Raw genomic sequence first — 15923 nt, forward strand, 5'->3', positions numbered from 1 at the left:
AAAGTGCAGTCATATGTTATTCTAATTTCACTTCTAGAAATATATCTCTGAGAAAATAGCAGAGAAAAGTGCTAAGATGAATGTAAGAAGGATATTTAATAACAAATAATTAGAAACAATCCAGATGGGCAAAATTAGGGCTAAGAGAATACTATATAGCCATTAAAACTGATGTCAGTTTAGGAAATATTCATATGTTTATTGTTAAGTGAGAAAAGCAGTCTATTTCACATCTGCACAGCATGATGTAAGTTTTGTTTAAAATATGGAAATATATATCTATATATGCTTGTGGACATGTGCAAGGAAAGGGCGGATACCAAATTGTTAGCAGTGGCTCTCTCCAGCTGGTAGATAGACACAGAGGGATTTTTTTTCTGTGTTGTTCTGCTTTCCAAGTGTCTTATATTGAATATGCATTACTTCTGTAATCAGAAAAAAGTTATTAAAAGAATATTTAAATGTGGAAGCAAAAATTTATTAGATTATACAGTAACAGAGGTTCTAAGCCTACAATTTAGGGTTTCCATCTTCATCCTTCTAGCAGCCACCTAGCCCTTGTCTCCCTGGAGGTGTATCTGTTTTCAGATTAAATATCTTCTCCCTCTTTTTCCTGTTTGCTTCTTATCTGTGGTAGGTTAGGAACCATATCATTAAGCCTGTAAACAACTTAAAATAAGAGACAATTGAGTGAAGACCTGAAAGTTAAATCAGAGAAAATTGTTGATTTATGACTCAAATTTTTACACCCAATTCTGTAACCTTCATATCTACTCCATTTTATATCACACGTAAAGGCAAAACCTTTAAACTGGCATCCAGGGACCTTCATGTTTTGGCCAAAGACCTCATTTCTAATCTTATTTCTCACTTCCACCACACTTCACATACCCTACTTAAGCCTAACTGAACTCCCTATGCTTCCATCTACATCCACAAATCCAAATACTACCCATTCTTTAAGTCCCAGCTCAAATGCTACCTCCTCCATTAAGCCCTCCTGGATTCCTCTTACTCCCTTCCTATATCTGAATGACCTCTCCCTTTTTCGAGCTCCCAAGAACCCTTTATCTGTACCTCCAAAGGAAGACTTAACCACTCTCTACTTTGTGGTATGATCATGTACCTGTCATCCTGCCTGCAAGGACAATATCTGATTCATTCATTCATTCATTCATTCACTCGGCAAATATTTATGGAGCATCTACTACATGCTGACAACTATGCTAGGCATTGGTAATGAAACAGTAAACAATCAAACAATACTCCTTGACCTTATTGAGTTTATTTTCTAGTGAGAGGGTTTCTCTTAGGTCAGGTTGTCATAATAAAACACCATAGACTAGGTGGCTTAAACAATAGAAATTTATTTCTCACAGTTCTAAAATCTAGAAAGTGCAAGACCGAGGGGCTGATTGATTCATTTCTCCAGTGATGAGTTTCTTTCTGGCTTGCAGATATCAGCCATCTGACTGTGTCCCCACACATGGGAGAAGGGGAGAGGGAGGGGGAGAATCAGGCTCTCTGGTGTCTCTTCGTAAACGGACACTAATCCCATCACAAGGATCCCACCCTCATGACCTCATCTAAACCTAATTACTTCTCAAAGGCCTCATCTCCAAATAACATCATATTGGGGATTAGGGCTTCAACACATAAATTTTCAGAGATACAATTCAGTCCATAGCAGGAAGTAAGTAAATTATATAGTGTATGAGAAGGTACTAAGTGCTAGGGGAAAAGATAAAGGAGGGAAAGAGAATAGGGAACGTTGGTGGGGGTATTAAATTTTAAATAGAGTGATATTTGAGCACTCAGGAAAACATTATTCAAGCAAAGAGTTTCTTAAAGATAAGAAAATGAGCTAGGTGTGTATCTGGAAGGGGAGTATTCTAGCAGAGGGAAATGCAAGTGCAAAGATCCTGAGGCGAGAGCTTACCTGAAGTAGTCGAGGAGCAGCAAGGAGCACAGTATGCCTGGAATACTGGGAGTAAAGGGGAGGGTAATAGGTGAGGTCAGAAAGATAACAAGGGCCCAGATCCTGTAGGCCAATATAAGCTACCATAAGAACTTTGGAGTTTATTCTGAGTGAAAAGTGGAAACCATCACAGGGTTTTGAGCAGAGGAGAAACATAACTAGCATTTTCAAAGGATTGCTCTGGATGCTAAGTGGAAAGTAGAGTATAAGTGGTAAGGGAGGAAATAGGGACACCAGTTGGAGGCTATTGTAGTTATCCAGGTGAGAAACAAATAAAAGTAGTTTTGAACCACAGTGGTAGAATTGGAAGTAATGTGAAATGGAAAGATTCCAGGTATATTTTGAAGATGCAAAATAATTGAATATAGTAAGGGAAAGAGTGGAATAAGGAATGAAGCTTCTTGGCCAGAGCAACTGGAATTTACTGAGATGGGGGAGATTGTGGAGGAGTATATTTGGGAAGGAAGATCAGATTTGGATGTGTTAACTTTGAGATGCCTATCTCTATTTAAGGTAGAAATCTCAGACAGGCAATTGGACAAAGGAATCTGAAGGTCAGAAGAAATCCAAGATGAAGATATACAATCAATGATGACCTCGAAGGGTGGGATAGAGAGGGTGGCAGGGAGGGTCAAGAGAGAAGGGATATAGGGGGGAAAAGCAATACCATTGATAATAGCATCCAAAACCAAAATAGTAATAAATATGATAATAAAAATGTGAAAAATTAAAAAAAGGAAAAATAAAATTTTTAAGAAAAGAAATCATCAGGTTTTAGATGGCATTTAAAGTCTTGAAATTGAATGAGATCACCAAGGGAATGACCAAGGTCCAAGGACTGAGCCAAAGAGAACTCTAAGGTTAAAAGTTCAGGGATATTTTAAAAAAATCAGCAAGTGATACTGAAAAGAAGCATTGAAAACCAAGAGAGTGTAGCATCCTAGAAGTCAAGTGAAGAAAGTATATGAATGAAGAAAGAGTGAATGTTTCAAATGCTGATGAAAAGTCAAGTAATGTGAGAAACTGACTGCTGGATTTAGCAACGTGAAGGGCACTGGTGACCTGGCAGTCTCAGTAGGCATGGGAGGGAGCAAAAGCCTGACTGAAGGGGGTTTCGGAAAGAATGAAAAGATGGGGCTGAAGCTGAAGGGGAAAATCAAGTCAAGAGAGGATTTTTTTAAGTCAGAATATTGACAATATTACTGCCTGCTGTTGAGATCAAGAATATAGGGGAAATGGTCAATAAATGAATTTCCAAAAGATAGGAAGTGAACTGGAGAGAAGGAAGGGAAAAATAAAAGGAGAAAAGAAAAGCAAGTAAAAAGGAGAAGGGAGGCAGCAAGGGAGAGAGCCAGAGAGAATTAAACTTTTAAAGTTGGTTGTAGAAAAGGTAATCTTGTCCATCAGGACTCTTTCTCTTACCTAGGGGTGACTGTAGGGCACTTGAACTGGCTTAGGCAAGGGAGATTTAGAGAAATGCTACAAGGATTTACCTTATAATGTTAAGAGTGTGGAATCTGACTGCGAAGGCACGAGTCATGACTTTGCAACCTTGGGCAAGCTATTCAGTCTCCCCATGCCTCAATTTCTTCATCTGTAAAATGGGGATGATAACATTATCTTCCTCATAGGGTTGTTATAAGGCTTAACTAAATTACTTACAGTGCTTGGGGAATGATATACATATGAGCTATCATCATCACTCTTTCAGGGAATCAAAGGCCAGGAATCCCCCTGGGCCTCAGAAACAACTAAACTTGAGCCACAGGATAAACTGGGCCTCTGCACGTCTCCTGTCTCTACTCCTATCTGCAGCATGACTGCATTCTTTCCTCTCACTGCTATCACCAATGACTCCAGAACCTCACATTTTAACAAAGCCAACTACCCAGAAGAGGGACAACTGAACTACTCTCTGACCTTAAACACAGAAACTCTGAGGAAGGGACTCATTGACCAATTTGATTAAAGTGCCCAGGCAGGTAGCCATGGGACTAATGTCATGTAATAAAATGGACACTCCTAAGGGAACCGTATAAATGGATTGGCACGTCAAATGGTGTCAAGGAGGAATGAAGGTGGCTGAAGGGCTGGGGAAGGGGGGAGAAACGGGAAAATATTGCAAAGGGAAGTGCTAATCAGCTAGAACAATAATTGCCACACCCTCCTCTCCCCATATCTCTCCTTAGTGCCACCATCAAAGAAAAGTGAGCACAGGGAATGTATGAGGATTCCCCATGGAGATTCTGCTAATAAGCAGAGGGTTCTCTCTGATCCAGACCCTTGATAAAAATTGCAACCTGGGTGTTAGGAGCAATGAACCTCCCATTGTAGGGAGTCTCTAAGAGGACTGCATGCTGGTCACAGCCCTTGATAAGTTGCAGCCTAGGTACTAGACCCTCACTCCTACCCAAGGCCACAGCATTTCAGCAAGACTATCCACCTGAGGTTTGATGGTTTTCTCCACCCAACCGAGGCTGATGTGTATTCTACACTCCTTTCCTGATCTTCCTATCTTAGGCAGTCTCTGTTACTTGCTTGAGCCCCCAAATTCTAAAGCCACAGTCTTGCCAAGATGCAAGATAATTAGAATGCCAAGATGCATCACAGAGAAAAAGCAGCTGGGAGCCAGGGAGTCAAGCAAAAGGCTATTAAAATTTGCCAGGCATAAGATGATCAGGGCTTGGATCGGAATGATAGAAATAGGACTGAGAAGAAGAGAAAGATTTGAGAGACATTCCACAAAAAAAGTAAATGGAAAAGTGGTCTCAGAAGTATAACTTAGTTGTACCTTTCCAGTATAACTTAGTGTACCGAGAGAAAAGTGTTAGAGAATGTTTCAAAATGAGAAGGTGATTACTAATATAAAGTTCAGCAGAGCTGAAAGAAAAGAGAATATGAGATAATACAGATTTAAATAAAATTTGCCATTGGTTGATGTGTCATTAGTCTCAAATAAACAGGAATGAAAATATATAATTTAAAAATACCAAGAGTTGCAGGGCTTCCCTGGTGGCGCAGTGGTTAAGAATCCGCCTGCCAATGCAGGGGATACGGGCTCAATCCCTGCTCCAGGAAGATCCCACATGCCTCAGAGCAACTAAGCCAGTGCGCCACAACTCTTGAGCCTGTGCTCTAGAGCCCATGAGCCTCAACTATTGAGCCCTCATGCTGCAACTACTGAAGCCCACATGCCTAGAGCCTGTGCTCCGCAACAAGATAAGCCACGGCAATGAGGAGCACGCGCATCACAATGAAGAGTAGCCCCCACTCACCGCAACTAGAAAAAGCCCATGTGCAGCAATGAAGACCCAACACAGCCAATAAATAAATAATAAATAAAATTTAAAAAAATACCAAGAGTTGCATACCTAGCCTCTCACACTTGATAATTTCTTCCATAACTTGTTCCATTGGTTATGAAAAAATACTGAGGAAGGTAGGGAGAATGAGTTATTGCACAGCCATTATAAGAATAAATACAAAATATAAATAAATGTATTATTCAGGGTTCTCTAGAGAAATAGAATCAAGAGGAGAGATATATGTAAAAAGAGATTTATTATAAAGAGGCTTATAATAAATAACCATAGAGGCTGAGAAGTCTCATGATCTGCAGTCAGCAAGCTGGAGACCCAGGGGAGCCAGCAGTGTAGTTCCAGTCTGATTCCGAAGGCCTGAGAACCAGGAGAAGTAATGGTGAAACTTCCAGTCTGAGTGTGAAGGGCTGAGAACCAGGAGAGGCAATGGTGTAGTTCTAGTCTGAAAACAAGCAGGACTGAGACCCAGAAAGAGCTAATGTTTCCATTTGAGTCCAAAGACAGGAAAATCCCATTTCCCAGTTCAAAGGCAGTCAGGCAGGAGGAACTGTCTCTTACTTGCAGGAGAGTCAGCCTTTATGTTCTATTCAGACCTTTAACTGATTAGATGGGGCCCACCCACATTAGGAAAGGCAATCTGCTTTACTGAGTCTGCTAATGCAAGTGTTAGTCTCATTCAGAAACATTCTCACAGACACACCCAGAAATAATGTTTAACCAAATATCTGGGCACTCTGTGGCCCAGTAAAATTGACACATAAATAAAATTAGCCATCACATTAAGCTATCACCACAAACCTTCCTAGTATAAAGCAACTTGACTGGATTGACACTGAGTGCTTACATTTCAAGTTTCTCCATTATTTCAAGTTTTATGTAGTTTTATATTTATTATAAGTTCACTAGCATAAACATTATTTTTACAATGCAATTATTTGATCTAAGCAGATACTGAGAAACATACAGCCTCTAGGTTGGGTGGGCCCCCGATCCTACATCACTACAAGTCAAAATGACCTTTCCTTTTTGTATTGTCTCACTGAGGCCTGACTCACAGACATTGGTCACCCAGGCTTGGATAATGCCTTCATTTATTCATTCATTCATTCACTCATCAAATTGATCACCTATGTGCCTACCATGGTTCTGGCAACTAGAAATACAGCAGTGAACAAATATATATATATATATATATGTATGTTATATTTATATAATGTCATATATAATACATAATGTTGGATGATGTGTTATGTAAAACTAAAGCAGGGAATACTCCTAAAGATGAGAGAATGTGCCATGCTGATAGGGGAAGGGCATTCCTCCAGAGGGAACAACAAATACAAAAGCTCTGAGACAAGAAGATACCTGGTGTGTCTGAGGTACATAAGGGCAGAGTGAGTGAGGGGGACATTACTACGAGATGAAGTCAGAGAGTTAACTGGAGGAGAGGGGGCAGATCATGCTTGACCTTATAGACCCTAACAGCCTTTGGTGAGATGAGGAGCATTGCAGTGTCTTAAGCAGAGGAGCAACATGATCTAGCCTACCCATTAGAAGAATGGCTCTGAAAGCTGTACTGAGAATGCACTGTGGGGGTGAGGGAGGTGGGAGGAAACAGGAACACCAGTGAGGAAGCTATTGTAATAATCCAAAAGAGGGATGATGGCAGCTTCAGGGTGATAGGTTTGGAGGCCAAGAGTGATCAGAACAGGAGATACATAGATATTGAAGTTTGAACCATCACCATTACCTGATGGATTGGTTGTGAGGTGTCAGACAAAGAGAGGAGTCAAGGGTGACTCAAGGTTCTTAGCCTGAGCAACTGGAAGATGGAAAGACATCTCCTGAGATGGGGAAGACTAAGGGATTAGCAGATTTGAGGGGAAATTCAGTTTTTGACCTATTAAGTTTGAGACATCTACTACATATCCAAATGAAAATGTTGAGTAGGAAAGTATATGTCTGGAGTTCACAGGAGAGATCTCTGCTAGAAATATCAGTTTGGAATTGTTGGCATACAGATCATATTTAAAGATATACTGGATGAAATCACAAAGAGTGGGCACTGCTAGAGAAGAAAAGAAATTCAAAGACTAACCATCGGGGCACCCCAATAGTAACAAATTGGGGAAGTGAGTAGGAAATTAAGGGTTGTCTTGCCAAAGTCTTTGCCCTATCTGCATGAAGAATGGCAGAGTCTAGAGTCTTACCTACAAAAATGAAAGAATAAATGAATGAGTGAATGAAATAAAATCTCTCACTATTCTTGAGCTGCTTTATGCACGTGCCAGTACATTAAGTAGCTGCATGGACTTTAGCGGAATACGTGAGGTCACTGGGTAATTTTGGTAAATTAAACACACAGGTCATCATTTGGAGCAGTCCATTTACTCTTCAACTCCCTCTTTCCTCCCAAAGTTCTGCACATAAAATGCCTGGTTCTTATTTGCTCCATATCTAGATTCCCCTTCAACAGATTCTGTACCCGAGCCTAGCCTTAGAAAATTAGCTCACTCTGAAATACTTAGGGAGCTTCTTAATGAGCTTGATTTTCAGCTGTTAAACTTGATGGAACTCACAGAAATGTAAAAAAATCAACTGTGACAGCCCTGATAGGAGACAGGAACACTATTAGCAGCCCCTATTAGCAGTGAATGAGTGCCAGTTCATACCTGATTTATCCAAGCTGCAAAACAGCGGTGGTTTCGCTGAAAAACAATCACAAGGACAGGTTGGGGCAAAGATAAAAGGCAGGGGCTTTATTTTCGTTTGCTCACTACATTCCCACTTTTCTCACCATTAAGATACACTCATTATATAAACACCTCTGCATAAAGAATGCACAAAGCAACAGCAAAAGGATCTTCAAACATGATTTGCTTCTCTAATATCTACAGATAAGAATATTAACTTTAATAGTACTCCTGTGATGAGTCCATCATTATGGCTGCAACCTGTAGGAAATTCTAATTTTGAAATCCCGCCTCTGAGGATTATTATTGAGAGAAAAGGTTAAAAAAAAAGAAAAAAGAAAAAAGAAAACCTGCTCATGCCAGTGTTAGAAATTTGGTTTTGTGTTTTAAAAATCCACGAAAATAGCATATCTGATTGGAATTACAAAATATCAAAGCTGGAGGAGCCTTTCAAGACTATCCAGTCCAAAAACAAAAACAAAAACAAACAAACACTATCCAGTCCAAGTCCCTCTTTTGACAAATGAGGAAACTTGAGGCCCAGAGAGGGAAAAGGACTTGACCATGATCGCAAAGTGAGAGAATGGCAGAGCTGGGGCATTCTCAATCTCCCACTCCCAGCTCAGTGCTCTTTCTTTTCACTACACTTGAGCGTGTACTAATGGAAAACAAATTAAAGCAAAAGATTGCAATAAGGGTTAGAAAACCGAAAATTGCTCATAAAGGATTGTTATTTTCTCAACTGGTTTTCTACAGCATCAGAAATACTAGCTGAAGTAATCCACAGAGCAAAACAAAGTGGATGACAGTCAAATACTAATCACTACTTTCATTTGAAAGCATTGTATTTACAGCCTTTTTTTTCTCTTCACAGGGTGAGACTCCACATATGTAAAAAATGAATTTAATGCCATTGAATTTAATGCCATTGAAAGTTTGCGGAAAATCACAGGTAATTTGTGCTCCTTTGGCCATACGTGTTATGCCAGGAAACAACTAAAATACCTTACCAGCAAGTTTGGAACCCAAGGGTCAGTCCTGTGAGATGGACAGAGCAAATTAAATCACTGATGACATCAGACAGGAATTTTTATGAACGAGGACAGGTACAGACGGGATTAAGGAGACTGATTCTGTGTGCTTGTGTACGAGGCCCAGTGTGTAGAACTAAATACCACTCTCTCACCAGCTCCACGGGGAGGTGCAGGCCCCCTGGAGTGTGCTATCCCTAATAGCTCCACTGGGAGCTGAGGGTGCACTGAGAACCTCTTTCACTGACAATGGGGATAGAAAATGGGAAGCAGTAGTGCGTTTCCTTGCATACTTTTTCCCTCATGTATTCTCTATGTGCATTTTAAGAAAAATCATTTTAAAAAGCATTTTCCCAATTAAGTTTCTGTCTTCACTTTGTTAAAGCTAGGAAACAGCAGCCACTGCAGCCAGGAGAAAATCCGCTGAAGAGAGTGGTCTTTGTCTTTGTGAGAGTAACCAAGGATTATATTAGGGGGCCTACCTCTTGCCTTTTCCCAATGTCTGAGAAAGAGAATTATTCACTCTCCAGCCACCTGTCTCATTCCTGGTTCACTTCTGGCCTGGAATTAGAGAATATTTGCTTCCCATTCGCCTCCAACCTGTGGAGAGAAATCAAAAATTTGGGTGGAGTTGCCATAGCAGTCTTTCCATAGAAGTACTTCCTCTTTCCAGGAGAACAAAGGCAACAGATAAAGTGAAAAGGCAATTCTAAAAGTAGAAAATATCTTTTTCATTTGAAATTGACACTCTAACCAGTGGAAAAAAATGGTAAAATAAGCCAAGGAAGCATTTATGTGCTTAGCATTGTGGGGGCAGAAGGATATAGTCGCTATTCCAGCCAGGAAGACAAGACATACACATTCAATAACAGCAACAAAGTAAGAAAATACACAGGCTGAGTGGAGCATGTTGTGATAGAAATTCACAATATTAAAAAGCGATTAGTGTAGAGACCTCAATGAAGTCTTTGTAGAAGAGGTAGCACTTGAGGAAAGATGAGAACTGCAGGAAGAAAAAGTCAAGTGGCGGGATTAATACAGGTTGTCACGGAACAGCGAGAACACTAGCCTATTAGGAAGAAAGTTATGTAGAAGAGGTGGGGACTTGAGAGCCAGACAGAAGAGTCTGGACCTGATGAAGCTAAGAGAACTGTGAAGGTCTGAGCTTAGGAACAATTTAGTGAAAGCAGCATTGCAAAAAAAAAAAAAAAAAGAAAGAAAAGAAAAAAAAGAAAGAAAAAGAAAAGGTAGTCAGGCAGGATGGACTCAGGAGAGAAACAGCCAGAAAAGAGATGTTTATAAAGCACCCAGCAGAAGACAATGAGGGCTTAGGTTACAAAATTGGAAAGATGCCTGGAGTTAGCAGGGTCAAATGTGCTAGAGCTAAAAGAAGAAGGGAGAAAGGTTAAACAATCTGCATTTAAACTAATTTTGTCACTGGCTGTTGTGTAACTATGATGATGCTGTATGTCATTGCTCTGGGATAAACAGGAATGCGTCTCTCTCTGTCTCTGTCTCTCTCTTCTGTGTGTGTGTGTGTGTGTGTTACACACTTAGGTAATTTCCCCTAATCATTCTGCTATTCTGAGTGGAAATGTTAGAGGGAAAATAGGGAGGTGGTCAAGAACTAATACATACAGATACTTTTTTTAGCTTAAATTAATGACTGATTATTTTTTAATACACATAATAGGAAGTCTAGAAGTAGAGCAGATTCCAAGCACAATGCAATAAAGTGCTGGAACAACTGGCTATCCATATGATGTAAAGTGAACCTCAACGCTTACCTCATGCCATACACAAAAATTAACTTAAATGATATTCACAATCCAAACACCTGACATAGGACTTCTATCCAGAATTAAAGAACTCTTGTAACTCAATAATAACAAAGTAAAAATCTAACTTTTAAATGGACAATGGATTTAAATAAATATTTCACATATAATATTTAAGAATGGTCAATAGGCATGTAAAAAGATGCTCAATAGCATTAGTCATCAGCAAAATGCAAATTAAACCACAAGATACCACTATTCACCTGTTCGAATGGCTAAATTTTAAAAGACCAATAATACCAAGTGTTGGTGAGCATGTAAATCAACTGGACCTCTTATACATTGCTACTGGGGATAAAATCATCTCTAGCTACTTTAAAAAAAGTTACAAGCACTTTGGAACAGTTTGTTAGCATCTTGTAAAGTTAAACATACACTTACCATATGTCTCAGAAATCTCACTCATGGCTATTTACCCAAGAGAAATGGAAACCTATGTTCACAAAAAGAGACTTACATATGAATGTTCATAATATTTTTACTTATAATGGTTAAAACCAGGAAACAATTCAAATGTCCAACATCAGAAGAATAAACAGTGTGTATTCGTATAATAAAATACTAGTCAGCAATACAAAGGGCCATACTACTGATACACTTACTACATGTATGAATCTCAAAATCCTCATGCTGGACAAAAGAAGCCAGTCACAAAAGCAAACCTAGTGTATGATTTCATTTATATTAGTTGCTATAAAAGGAAAAAGTAACCCATAGTTACATAAAGCAGATCCATAGTTGCCTGGGGCCGAGATGGTGGGATTGACTACAAAGATGCATAAGAGAGAAATTTTAAAGTGACAGGCATGTTCTATATTTTGATTGTGGTAATGGTGTCATGGGTGTGTGTGTGTGTGTGTGTGTGCGTATATATATATATACTCGTCAAACTGTACAATTTGAAAGGGTGCATTTTATTGTATATAAAAATGTTTAAATCTTTATTGTTGATCATGCCCATGTGGACAGATTATGTCATAGTGACAATGAGTACATATCTAATACTTTCTCTCTTTTTAAAAAAAATTATAAAATATGAACGAATACAAGCATACAAATTACATAAAATAATATAACAGACACCTTCATGCCTACCACAAAGATAAAAAAGATGTAAATACTTTGTCTTATGGAGCTCTAAAAAAGAAAGAACAAAAGAACAAAAGAGATGAAACGTTACGATCATAGGTTAAGCTCCATTTTCACCCTATCCCCCTCCCTCACCCTTCCCCAGAGAGAGCCACTTTCCTAAAGTTGATGTTTACTAATCAGCTGCTTGGTTTTGCACATTTACTACAAAAATATATGCCCATAAATAATGCATAGCATTGTTTTGTATATTTTTGAATGTATATAAATGGAATTTACTGCATGTATCTTCTTGTAAAGAAAAGCAGTGTTATCATTTAACATTATTTTTCAGATCATGCATATTGATACAGATAGATCTAGTTCATTTATTTTAACCACTGTGTGAAAAAGGTACAGTTTATTTACCCATTCCCCAACTGAAAAATGGTGCATATTTCAACTTTTTCACTTTCATATAGAATGCTGCAATAAATGTCCCCATATATGTTTTTTATTCACACGTAGAAGAGTTTATCAGGGTAGACATTTAGATGTGGAATTGCTGGTTTGAAGAATTTTTGGTTATTTATGCTATGTAACAAACCAGCTTAAAACTTAGTGGCTTAAAACAGTAACTATCATGTATTTTTGCTTGTGAACCTGCAATTTGGGTGGGAATGGCTCATCTCTACTCCACATAGCATCACCTGGATTGCTCTACTGAAACTGAAGTATCCACTTTCAAAATAAATCATTCTCATTCTTGGCAAGTTGGTGTTGGGTGGTCAGCTGGGCACTCAGGTAGCACTGTCAGCTGGGGACCTCAGTTCCTCTCTACATGTTACTCTCCTTGTGGTTGCTTAGATTTTCTCACAGCATGGTAGATGAATTTCATAAAGTCCCAGGCAGAAGATCAAGGTTTCTTCTGATCTTGTGACTAAAATCTTAGACCATCACATACATTGTATGCCATTAGTCAAACAAATCACTAAAACCAGCCCAGACTGAATGGGAGAAGTGACAATGAATTTAGAGCCAGCTTAAATCTACCACATTCCCCCCCAACCATAAATTATTTACATTTCTCATACATGTAAAACACACCCACCTCGTCACAAGGCCTGAAGAAATCTCAGTCTATTTTGACATCAAGTTTAGGTTTGAGGACCAGGATCTCATCAGCTAAATCAGATCTAGGTGGGGATAAGGCTCCTCAAGTTTGGAATTTCCTTGAATATAGATGCTCTAGATCTCAGGACCTATGAAATAAAGTTATGTGCCCCTAAACTCCCAACATATAATGCTGAGGTAGAAATTTCATAACACAGTAGACTCTTCCATTCACAAAGGATAAGAATAGGAGACATATTGTAGTCCATGGCTACTCTGAAATCCAGCTGGGCGTGTATCACTAGTTTTCTAATTAGGACCCAGTACTGCTCTCTGGATATCATTGTCCATAGTTCTTGACTCCATTCTCTGAATCATCTTTCCTTATATATAAGAAATGGCCCCTGGGGGGCGCAGTCAAGATGGTGGCGTGGAAAGACGTGGAGATCGTGTCTCCCCACAAAGAAAACAGTTGCCGGAGGCTGACGGGGAACCGCAGGAACCCTGCAGCAACCAGGTAGGACCTGGGGGAAGTCAGGGGGGTGGGGAAGGGGAAGCTGGACTGGACTGGTGCCCCTGCGGGGTGGCTGGGTGAGGGGGGAGGTTCCCACCTGGAGGGACCATTGAGGGCTGGGGAGATCAGGGAAACCGCAACTGGGATTCTCTCGCCCAGGAGGCCAGGAGGCCTGCTGATCTCCCCAGCTTGGGAGCCTGCTGGGCTCCCCAGCAGGGTCCTCCACACTCCAGGGCCCCCTCCGGGCTGTCTGGGTCCTGGGGATGTGGGAAGGAGGGAGGAGGGGCGAGGAGGTGGAGAGTCAGACAGGAGGGGCTGGGGGCTTTGCGATTGGGAGACGGGGAGGCGAGAGGGCGTTTCGCCTGCTGTCTTGGCCAGGGAGGCCGACTGGGCTCTGGGGCCTGCACCTTCACTCTCCGGGCCCCCTCCAGCTGCTTGGAACCTAGGAGAGTGTGGGGCAGGGGAGAGGAAGAGAAGCAAACAGGGACCCTACCGGACTGGGAGACCTGGGGAAGTGCCACAGGCGTTACCCTAGCCCAGTTGGCCCCGGGAAGCCTGTTGGGCGTCAGAGTCTGATCTCCTGCCTTTCAGTGCCCCCTGCAGCTGTGAGGGCTCTAGGGGAATAGGAGAGAGGGGGTGAGAGAGAAGAGCAACACAAGGGGGAGGGACGCTAAAAGACTGGGGGACTAGGGGAGGTGCCTAGCATTTCTCCCACCAACTCGGGCCCAGGGAGCCCACATTGACCTGGTCCTTTGCTCCCAGGACCAGAAGTATTCCTGGGCCCCTCTGCCTCATTGGGCCTAAGCCCCATTCCCCACCACCCCCAGGGCCTTTTCTAAGCATAGGCTCTGCCCATTGCCTAACTTCCCCCCCGCCCCCACCCTTGTCTAAGCCCCGTCCTGACAGCCAAGGCCTTTTCTGGCTTTTTTTTTCTTTTTTTCTTTTTCTTTTTCTTTTTCTTTCCCTATTTTTTTTCTTCCCACCTCCTCACTCAAGCTATTGCATTTGTTTTACCTTCCAGTTGTTGCTCCATCTTTTATTTTAATTTTTTCTAACACATTTGTTAGTTTCCTATTATAATATTTATTATCTTGCTATTGTTCTGCTGTTCTCCTACATTTTTAATTTTTTTTTTTCATTTTCCTTGCTCTGTATGGCTTGTGGGATCTTGATACACAAGCCCAGTGTCAGGCCTGAGCTCCTGAGTGAGAGCTCTGAGTCCAAAACATTGGACTAAAACGGAAACCCAGTTCCCAAGGAATATTCTTTAGAGTGAGGTCTCCCAGAGGTTCTCACCTCAAGAGCAAGACCCAGCTATACTCAACAGCCTACAAACTCCAGTGCTTGAAACCTCAGGCCAAACACCCAGTGGGACAGGAACACAATCCTGCCCATCCAAAGTGGGGGGAACATGAGATGACAAAAAGTATATAACAGATGAAGGAACAAGGTAAAAATACACAAGAACAAATAAATGAAGAGGAAATAGGAACATTGCCTGAAAGAGAACTCAGAGTAATGATAGAAAAGATTATCCAAAATCTCAATAACAAAATAGAGAAAATACAAGAAACAGTTAATAAGGACTCAGAAGAACTAAAGAGCAAACAAACAGCAATAGATAACAAAATAACTGAAATTAAAAATACTCTAGATGCAATAAACAGCAGAATAACTGAGGCAGAAATACAAATAAGTGAGTTGGAAGATAGAATGCAGGAAACAACTGCCACAGAACAGGAAAAAGAAAAAAGAATAAAAAGAATGGAAGACAGTCTCAGAGACCTTGGTGACAACATTAAGCACACCAACATTCGAATCATAGGCATCCCAGAGGAAGAAGAGAAAAAGAAAGGGCCTGAGGAAATATTTGAAGAGGTTATAATGGAAAACTTCCTCAACATGGGAGAGGAAATAATTAATCAAGTCCAAGAAGCCCAGAGAGACCCATACAGAATAAACCCAAGGAGAAATACACCAAGGCATATATTAATCAAACTAACAACAATTAAACACAAAGAAAAAATATTAAAAAGAGCAAGAGAAAAGAAACAAATAACATATAAGGGAAAACCCATAAGGATAACAGCTGATCATTCTGCAGAAACTCTGCAGGCCAGAAGGGAGTGGCAGGATATATTGAAAGTCCTGAAAGAGAAAAACCTACAGCCAAGAATACTCTACCCAGTAAGAATCTCATTCAGATTTGACGGAGAAATCAAAAACTTTACAGAGAAGCAAAAGTTAAGAGAATTCAGGTCATCCAAACCAGCCTTACAACTGCTAAAGGAACTTTTCTAAGCAGGAAACACAAGAGAAATAAAAGACCTACAAAAACAAATCCAAAACAATTAAGAAAATGGTAATA

The sequence above is a fragment of the Hippopotamus amphibius genome, chromosome X, assembly GCF_030028045.1.
Source record: "Hippopotamus amphibius kiboko isolate mHipAmp2 chromosome X, mHipAmp2.hap2, whole genome shotgun sequence".
NCBI lineage: Eukaryota > Metazoa > Chordata > Mammalia > Artiodactyla > Hippopotamidae > Hippopotamus > Hippopotamus amphibius.